Here is a 10,610-nt window from a genome sequence, read left to right as displayed (position 1 = left end):
ATTAGAAACTTACAGCTGAAGACCCTTCAGGGTTTCAGGCCATGTTCAGCAGATCAGTCAGAGGATAAAGTGTACCAGGACTCAGGATTCCTGTTTTTGTTTTTCTCCACAAGGAGTTTGCCTAGAGCAGTATGTGGGATACAGAAAAAGTCTGCCAAACCCAAAATCTTCGAGCCAAAGCAGCTTGAATCACAGTGGCTTTAAAAAAGCTATATTTAGGCAAAAAATTATAAAATCATAAGATCCTTTAGGTTAGAAAAGCCCTCCAAGTTTATTGAGTCCAGTCATTAGCTCAGCTCTGTCAAGTTCACCACTAAACCATGTCCCCAGTTGCCACATTTACATGTTTTTTGGATGCTTTGGAAGCTCCACTGATTTTCAACCATCAGTCAGGAGAAGGGGAGATACTGACTCTAATAACAATGTGAGGTACTTAGCTATATTAATTACCTAAGAAACATATCATTTGAGAAAATAATACTCAGTTTGTTTTACTGAAACGGTCATTCTGCAGCAAAAAAGAAAAAGGAAATATAAAACACAGAGGGAACATGAACAATGTCAGGATATGGGAAGAGAACCTGAAGGCTTGGGTTGCAAGGAAAGAATGAAAATGTGGGAACCTTCTCTAGGAAGGGTGTTAGTCTGAGATAATACATGGGAGGAAAAGAGAAACTGATTCATTTAAAGGGTAAGAAAAAGTGAGGAAAATTGATACAAGTGTAGGAAGACATTTTGACAAGAGGAAGAAAACAAGAGTTAAAAGAAGAAGGGGAGAAGAAGGAAAAGAGTAGAAAATAGAAATATTTCCTCTTCTTGAGAGGCTTTTGTCCATCCTAGCAGCTGCAATTAGTCTTCTCCAGTAACCGCAACTGGGTATGTGTGTCATCTACAACACATCTGAATGAAACAAAGTCACTTCACTGATGGTGTCTCAGACAACTTTTCTTGAACGAAGAGAGTGTGATGTGAATTCAACATGTGTATTTCACAAGCCACACAGCTTTCTTTATCTGTTGGATGAGTTTGGATTTCTCCAGTTGCTGCCTGCTGAATTGAATACATCACATTCAGTTTAAAATCACTTTATCTCACCAAGTTATTAAAGGCAGCCAGAACTTCAGTACTCAGCAATCAGGATGCACACGATAGCATTCATCAAGTTAATTTCATTTAATTACCCCAGTGGTTTTAAAAGCAGGCTCTAGCTATTTCTATGCACATACATATGTTAAAAATTAAAACAATAACAACAGAAACCAAAATCCTCAGTGGTGAAAACTTCTTCATGTGAAAATTAATCTGGTTTATTTCATTGCCATGTATTTCTTCTCTAGTCTCAATTCCCTTGTGAGGAAACTGGGGAATGTTAACTGCTGCAGATTTATTCTGTAAAGTTTTCTCACATAAGCATGCATGTTTGTATACATCATCCTATTTGGAAGGAGCATTCAGGAGCATCCACTCCAAAAGCAGGTCTTTTTACTTTAGCAGATTTCTGGGTCTCTGATATTACAGAACAGAACATTGTTGTCTAAATCCATAGCAGATCTGAAGGAAAGAACATTATAAAAGGTCTACAAAAGTCTAGGTAGTTCCACATAGCAGAAGGAAGTGTGTAACAGATAAGTTCTTTCATAATACAGATTGTCAAACAGGGAAATAGTCTGAAAAAAATAAATCATTCCACTGACTTTAAGGAAAATGTTATTCTCTTTAGATGTATTATAAGAGCACGGTATCCATTGCCTTAAAATTAGAAAAGAGTGGTCTTGTATAAATAGATGGAACAAGTCAATTAAATACCCACTGTTTAATTCACACTTCCAAACAGTCACACAAAAATTTGGAAAGATGCTAGAAGAAGCAACAATGAAAAAGAAAAAACCCTCAGATTTCATCTTCCTTATTAAGACGCTGCAGAGTCTTTTAGCAGTATAAACATTAAGGACTTCAGAAAATGTGAATACCATATTCCCTACACCTTTGGCTCAGTAGAGCTATGAATTAAAGATACTGTGTAACTCATGTAACTGAGCTTTTCTTTCTGTATGTAACCCTGTACAATAAACCCCCTGGTCAAATTACTTTTGTCTATCAATCAGTATGACACTTGCACTAGAATATCACCAGACACACTGTGTTGTCAAACACCAACTTTGTAGGCAGCTTGAAAAAAGGTACCCCAGGTTCATTAATTTTTTATAAGAACTCTTGACACTAAATCTCCTTTATTACCTAGTCCCTAATATCTAGTGAATTTGCAGTGTTAATTGCTTGGATTACATCATTAACAGCGACAATTTCCTTGCAAATACAAAAAACTTAACATTGCTCTCCCTTACATAAAAATAATAAAAATAAAAAAAATAAAAGAGTTTACCATAATTTAGCTAGCCATTTAGCTAGCTTTTTAATTGTAATTCCTCATTGGTGAGATGCCTGTTAATGAGAGCTTGGTCACAAATACATCAATCCCTCAGCTACAGCCATCTCCAGGTTTCCATCCATGATATTTCAAACAATGACAGAATGGTTTGGGATGGAAGGTACCTTAAAGTTCATCTTTTTTTAACTCCTTGCCATGGGCAAGGACAACTTCCACTGTCCCAGGGTGCTCTAAACCCCATAAACCCCATCCACCCTGGCCTTGGACTCTTCCAGGGATCCAGAGGCGGCCACAGCTGCTCTGGGCACGCTGTGCCAGGGCCCCATCACCTTCTTAGTAAAAAGATATATTTTATTTTAAAACCACTTCCTCCAATTCTATCACTATCTGCCTATGTAAATGGTTTTCTCCCTGTTTTTCACAAGCCACCTTCAAACAGCCTCTGTCAAGTAATTGTGCAGCATGGCAGCATTCCTATATGCTGCATCCAGGATCTACCTCCCCCCATAAGGTAAAGACTGGATTTGGAAATCTGGGGGTGCTCTTTTCTGGCTGGGGCAGGGATTGGAGAGGCAGAAGATGCAAATACATCATACAAAACCAAGTGAAAAATAACGTGATCCAGATGTGGTTGTCTAATTTTTGTCTCTTGTGGCCAGGGGACACAGGCAGATGGATCTGAAAGAACCAAGGGGCAGATTTAAATATGAGAAATGTCATCTTATTTTTGCCTCCATTAACTGTAGGTCCAGATGAACCACACTTAGGCAGCAAAAGTTGGACATAAATTGTGTACACAATAGGAATCATGCATGAATCATTCTGCTCTCCAGCTACAAGTGGATGAGCTAGAAAAGGTTAAATGGCTGCTTCAATGAAACAATTCCAGGCATAATAAAAAAAACTGTGTTTACAGTATGCCAGAAGTCAAATACAAAGGTGGACACTGTTAAAATAGCTGACCATCAGAATAAATTATCAAGAGAAGTGCTGGATAAATTTTTTCCCCCCTGTAAATCATAAAAAGGACACTGAGTTCTGTAGAGGGTGATATTTTAAGGTGTGAACTATTCAAGGTCTGACTAAAGGTGCTGTTAATCTTTGCAGACTGAGCATCTGTTAATTACACTCCTTGGAGCAGGTTTTCTTGTGCAAATACTGACGACAATGGACTCCAAATAAGTCTTCAGTGACTGCTATTTCCTTCTAACCTGCTGTTTCCTTCTAACACATTCCTGATAGGAAGCTGACTCTAATAAAAAAAAAAAAAAAGTATTTTTCAAAAAAAATCAAAGTCACCAACAAAATTCACTGACTGGTGAAGAAAACTAAATTTACTAATTCATGAGAAAAATTACTTTAAAAAGGAGCCGTAATGTAATAATAGTGAAACTGCATAAATGGTCAGAAGAAATCTTTGAATTTTTTTTTTTTTATGTAATCAGTCAGTTCCTCATGTAAGACTGAGGCTGCCTGTAAACAAATCCACACTTAGATTGGTGTGATTCAAAAGAAAAATTTGCAACAGCTGTTGTGTGAATAGCACCGTTCTGAGATTTGAGTTCCTAGGCTGATTGCAGGCGAACATCTGGAAAATTGAATTGAATCCAAATCTACTAAAAATTACTGTGCCTGTTAGTTTGTTGTGTTCACTTCAGGAAATGAGCAATTTCATCATAATTTAAGGAATTTCATTGCACAGTTGGTGGCATATACATTGAAAGAATGAAGTAATCTCTATTCCTCTGCTATGGAGAAAATATCTTTACAAAAGGGGAAACTGTCCCACCTCCATCTCCAGACATCACTGTGAGATCCTTCTCATGGAGTCTGGGGAACCAAATGAAACCTGTGCTAGCTGGAAAATGAACTTATTTATGTACATAGATAATGATTTGCTTAGATCTTTACATCAGTGAACTGAGTCCTACTTCTGAAATTTAGGTGGGATGAAGCCTGCACAGTGCACAAGGGATTGATTATTGTTTTTTACAGGTAGTTTACATCATGGAGCAAGAGAAAAGCATGGAGCCACTGGTTTCATTTTGAATTTTTCTTTGCTTGGATTTTTTTGTAAACCCATTGACCTCATCCAAAGCTTTCAATACTCAGACAACATATGGGTGTTCAAAAAGCTTGGTCTAAAAAAATTCTTTATCATTGAGAAGGATGTCCCATTTCACTGGAGTTGCATCAGTGTCCTGCCAAAAAAAAAGGAATAAATTTACATATTTTAATTTTTTTTCCTAATTTAAAATGGAATTTTAAATGAAGTTTAAAACAAATTTTCATTTAGTGGGTAATAATACCAACTTCAAAACAGCCCTAATGACAGAGGTATGAGCCAAAAAAAGTTGAACTGTATCATCTGCCCAGCTATGGACATTTCCCTGAAGGAAGTTTTATGGAAGGAAGGCGAGAGGGACAGTGGGAAGGAAGTGTGGAAAGAAGGAAGGGAGGATAAGAGAAAAAAAAAAAAGATAAAAGAAAAAAAAAGAGAAAAGAGAAAAAATAAAAAAGAAGAAAGAAAGAAAGAAAGAAAGAAAGAAAGAAAGAAAGAAAGAAAGAAAGAAAGAAAGAAAGAAAGAAAGAAAGAAAGAAAGAAAGAAAGAAAGAAAGAAAGAAAAGAAAGAAGTCCTTGCTATTACAGCTTCATCTTAGATGACAAAAATAAAATGCTGGCCTTGAGATCTGCATGGAGTCATTCAAATGGCTTAATAACATGGGGGATAAATCACTATTATTATTATGAAATGGGAGACAGGGTTCTTTGGGACCGGGAACTGTGCAGCTCAGCTCCAACTGCTGTTCAACATTCAGAACTACCAACTTCATTTCCTCCTAGCACGTAATAAATAACACATCTACCCAACATAAAAGCATTTTTATAATAGCAGTAAAAGAACTGCAGAGAGTGTGATTATCATGAACTAATAACAGCCCATAGAAGATATGCAGCACAGCTTGGAGATGGCCTGGAAAGGAGACAGCGGTTCACGCTACTGGTACTGTACTTGACCAGAGATTGTCCGATTTGGACCACGCTGTCCCAAAGTGCCACCACATTTTAATATTCCCTCCCTCTACCTCAGTGATTTATGCAGAGTGAGCCCATCTATCATTGCTGGTTTCCTCTCTGTGCATTGGCTCCCAGCACAAGAGCTGAAAAGAATGCTGCACTTTAATCCACGGCACTGTTCATGTACCAGCTCTCACTGCCTGTAGTATTTTCACAGCATCACACATCTCGAGGAAACAGAAGGGAAGCTCAGCTGGTCTCTTCTTAGTGATACTCTAGCTTTGCAGAGGTGATGACTGTAGCCTCTAATGGGAGAGAAAGGGCTGCCTGGTGGTTAAAATATACAGCTGGCTATTAGCCAAATCGGATTTGCTCCACACATTTGCATAGACTTGTGGGACCAGTGGCTCCGTGCCTCACATGTGCTGCCTGTGAAGTGGATCCCATCTTATTCTGTTGCTTGTGTTTTACCAGGGACTCCAGCACACATCCCAGTACTGATATTTGAACACCTGCTTATGGCAGGGAAATTCTTCTGTGTGGGTACTCCATGAGGTGCTCATTCATTACCCCACAGGAGACATCTGCACATCCTGTGAAACAATGAAAACTCAGCCCAACAGCCCCACATCTGGCACCCCTGGAATGGGAACACCAGAACAATCCTTTAATACAAGTCCCTCCCTCAATTACAGCCTCACATAGTATCCCTCAATTTTAGCAGCGTATGAAAATCACAAGAATGATGTAATTTCTCATTAGCAAAGAGGCTGGGAAAGTTGTGTTCCTATGGTTGAAGTATCCTTTAACTGTATTCACCCTATAAATTATTTTATCTCCTCTATGATGGGTGTTTGATGACCAGAAAACAGCTGCAATGATCCACAGCAATCTTGTCTGACAGGAGGTTTTAATCTTCAGGTGGTTTGGTATCCCTATAACCTTGTGAATTCTTCTTAAGAGTGCTGTGGAGCAAGAAAACATTGGCTGCTTTAATTTTAAAACTTTCCAGTCTGAAACTCAGCTTTTTATGGTATTTTACCAGATTTTTGGTACATCTTGTATAGTCTTATTATTGCAGATCTAAAATAATGCTGAGCAGAAGACAACAGCAGTCACAGAGGAAAGACCAGGCACACCTTGATGGAAAAAGGACAGGTTTGAACTCTGAGCCTCCTCAGCCATCTATGGGCAGTGAACAGCAGAGCAGTAAAGGTCTGTTTATTCATAATAAAAATATTCTTCATCTTGCTTTATGTGAGAGTTGGATTAAAAACTGGAATAAAGGGGCTGAGTTGTTCAGAAAGACCCTTTATTTTTAAAATTTTCTCACTAAAAGGAAATAAAATAGGATCTGCTTTGAGAATTTTTCTGCTTGAATTAGGAAGTTTGATTTTCAAGGTAGAAAGGTGACTTAAATTACCTAAAGTGCCTGTCAATCTCATTCTCCTGAAAGTTACAATTTGGGCCATTTTAGCACAATTTAAGAAATGGAGGGGTGCAGTAAATAAGAGTATATTTGCCTTATACTAAACAGTTTTGCACATTGTCTGTACGTATTTTGCAGTTTTGAATTAGAGCCAGCTGAATGTACATCAAAAGGATAAAAAGTTCGTAATATTTTCTTTTGATTTATTTACACATTGTAGGGACTGTTCAGATACCCACCAAAAAGAACAGTGAATTTTCTTGGAAAGAGTGAAAAGTCACAAGGCAATGCAGAGCTATGGTAAGGTGAGGACTCAGCTGAGCCTGAAAAGAAGTATGATATAATGTAAGAAATGAATGAGAGGGAAAGAAAAGGAAGTAAAATTATATAATTCAGAGGTGCAAGGCAATCCCAAATTCACTGAAGAGGGAACAGATTGTCAGTCCCTGAGGGAAGGAAGCAAAGGAAGCAACTATATGCAAATGAGCATGATCATTTATGCAAATTGTATTTACAATTGGTCACAGAATTTTTGTGGGCTCAGATGATTTCTGTGAGAAGCAAAACAGCAGGATCTGGGTTAAATTAATAATCTTACTAATCTTACTAATCTAGTCAGGGTTTTCATGGGTTTTTCCCCTCACAATGGAGAGATGTAAGATACTGGATCAGGACAGATATTTATTAGGATGTTGTTTCCATAGTAGCTACAACAGATGCCCAGAAGAGTGTAAAAAAAAAAAGCCTGGGGTGTGTGAAAAGGGCATTGTGATCCCCCTGGGACAACTTTCCAGCAGAAAGTATTACAGGGAGTGCTGAACTGGAGGCCACAGATGGGCTGCTGTGTTTAATAGCAGCTTGATGTGTGGACTTCCATAGATGTCAATTCTCCTCTTTGAACCTCTGGATAATTCTTTATTTTCTGGAAAATTCTGTGACAAAGCTTCATAGTTCAATGTGCAGCTTGGGAAAACAACCCCAAATGAAACCAAAACCAAAACAAGAAAAACAAACAAACAAACAAAAAAGAAAGAAAAACAAAAGCAAACCAAAAGAAACAAAAAGAAAGCCCACTTTTTAAATTTTCTGTCTAACCTTTGGAGTGTTGAAGATATTGTAATGTGAAGAAGTGAATTATTTCCCCTCCTTACTTTCTTCACACCATTCCTCATTCTACAGATCTCTGTTATATCCACCACAACAGTTTATTTTAATTTTGCAGAGGGTGTTTTATGCCTTTAATTGTCTTTGTCACCTTCTCTCTATGTCTTCCAGTTCTACTATATCCTTTGCAAGACAATGTGATAGCATATCCCATTCAGAATACATAAATTAAATGCAGCAATACAAATCTTATTTGGAGCCATCAGGGAATATGTATAGTTAGGGTTATTTTTCCACATGCACGTTACTTTGCATTTGTAGAAATTAAATTTGCTCTACCATTTTATTACCCAGTTAGACTGTACCTCAAGATAATTCTGTGACTCTTTGCAGTCTGTATTAGATTTGACTGCCCTGTATAACTTTTAACACCTGCAAGTGCTGTTCCTTTCTCAGATTACACGTGGATACTGTGAAGAGCAGTGGGCAAAGTGTGTGGCTCATGGGGATACCATCTGCTAAATTCTCCCCACTGGAAAACTAAATTTTGTGTTTCCACTACTTTTTTTCCTTATCTCTTAGCCACTCCCAAGAGGAGAAATTTTCAGCCTATGATAATGTACTCCACCACTGCCCTGCACAGACTGTGCCAGGGCTGGAAAATCTTCCTGTTGCAGAAGTTTTTCCTAATTTCCAGTCTAAACCTCTCCCAGAGGGATTTCAAAAATGTGTCAATCTTACATTTGGGGGCACGGTTTAGTGGTAGACTCAGCAGTGCTGGGGAATGGGTGGGCTGGATGACCTTAGAGATCTTGTACAACCTAAATGATTCTGTGATCCTATGATTCCATGACTTCTGCTGCCCTCAGCTGAGGTTAGCAAAGTTTGTCAACAGCTGCATTTTCATCCCATGGCCTTACCACTTGTTTATTTACATGGACTTGCTAATGCATGAGAGAATCCCTCTCAAACCCCAATGTAACTGGGTATTGACACTGGACAGAAGTTGGTTGCCCCTGTTAAGTTTCTGAAGTTGTGCTGGTTTTCAACTGATAAAGGTCAGGGTGGATTTGACACCTTGTCATGAAATCAACTTATGTGAGGATCACTTCCAAGCCTCAAATTTCTCAAGTCTTACAAGCCAGAAAACACATCTTCATACATTGTGGTAGTAAGTAGAAGTGTTTAATATGGTACTCCTTTTGTACCAGATCTTCAGGCTACCAGCAGTTTTCTGAGAAAGCTGAAACTGTGCTGAAGGATGTGGGAATTTGAGTTGGCTGTGGGGAGATCCCACTGATTATCCCATTTGCAGGAGTTCCTGAGAACATGATCAGCTCTGCCTGGCTTTGGGCACAGATGTCTTCACCTCAATACAACTCCCCACTCTATTCCTTGCTCTGCTTTCACGTTATTGTACTTAAAAAAAGATGGACCACATAGGGCTGATTCCTCCTGATTTTCATCTAGATGGATACTGTTTCTCATTAAAAAAAAACCAAAACAACCCAAACCAAACCAACACTCTCCCCCCCCCAAAAAAAACAAACCCCAAAACAAACAAACAAACAAACAAACAAATAAACCAAATCTCTTACGGTAACAATTGCATGCTGATGTAAGAGCAAGGCAAACAAGGACAACACAGATCTTTGGCAGCATTTTGCTCTTCCAGAAGGAAGAATGTATTAGACCTTTACCACATGATGAACAGAGAAACAGTACCATGTTGGCTGAAGCTACTCATGGTTTGCACCGGGGAGGAGAGCAAACAGCTGCTCATTGAGCTGGCAAGGAGAAAAATAAAATACAAAACTGTTGGAGCTGAAAACAGCAAGGCTTTGTTTCTGGTCAGCATCACCAGATAGTGACTGCTTCATGCTGTGTTGTCCCTTTTTGAAGGAAACAGAGAATTTGTGAGCTGCAACACATCCCAGCAAGCTAAACAGAACAGCAGAAGATCTTCTGATTCCTCCCTTTGGTGGCTGCTGATCCACAAGTGCTGATCTTACTCTGGGTTAATGATGCCCGTATTTTTGTATCCACCAGAAGCTCCTCATGTTTAATGTCTTCTCTAAATCTGGCTGTGCTTATTTTCCTTGGCCTGTTCTGGTTGCCTTTGCATAGAAGGTGCTGCAGAATTCTCTTCTCTGCCTGTATCACCTCAAGGACCAGTTAAGTGACATTTGTGCATTTTCTCATTTTGCAAGCACGTTTAATGTCTACACCAGGCTTATGGAAGCAGGCACGTACAACCCTACAGCTAAGCCAAAAATAGTCAGTAAATGTTAGTTGAAAAAAAACTCACCAATGAAAAGTTGTTTTGACTAAAATTAGCAGAATCTACTGTAGACAGAAGATGTAAGCTTTGGTTGAGCATTTTCTGAGTTTAGGTTAAACAGCTACCTTCTTTGAAATTTCTGAAAAATCATGGTCGGGAGATTGTGTCATTTCCCTCTTTTTATTTCTCCTCTGTTTAGGAAAATAAAAATAATTATATATTTCCTTAAGTCCTTAAGGACAAATAGCTAAATTTTTTCTGGAGATATAGAGGATGGAACAGGATTTCTAAGGTTTAGGACTTATAACTTCATTAGAACTGGTGGAGGATGAAGCACCTCACCTCTTCTATCCTCAAACCCTGGCAGGTAGCTATTTATATCCCTTTT

The 10,610-nt window shown here is 38.5% G+C and overlaps 1 long non-coding RNA gene across 1 annotated transcript in view; it reads right to left on the bottom strand.

Moving 5' to 3' along the window:
- Positions 1-1,072: 1,072 nt before the first annotated feature.
- The window catches only part of LOC111941163 (uncharacterized), a 31,249-nt gene continuing 21,711 nt past the window's right edge, over positions 1,073-10,610 (bottom strand). The window contains exon 3 of the long non-coding RNA XR_002869877.2: positions 1,073-4,590. This is a non-coding gene — a long non-coding RNA (uncharacterized LOC111941163). The remainder of the gene's footprint in view (positions 4,591-10,610) is intronic.

Source organism: Cyanistes caeruleus, chromosome Z (assembly GCF_971803275.1).
Source record: "Cyanistes caeruleus chromosome Z, bCyaCae1.hap1.1, whole genome shotgun sequence".
NCBI lineage: Eukaryota > Metazoa > Chordata > Aves > Passeriformes > Paridae > Cyanistes > Cyanistes caeruleus.
This window is presented reverse-complemented; position numbering and strand designations above follow the sequence as displayed.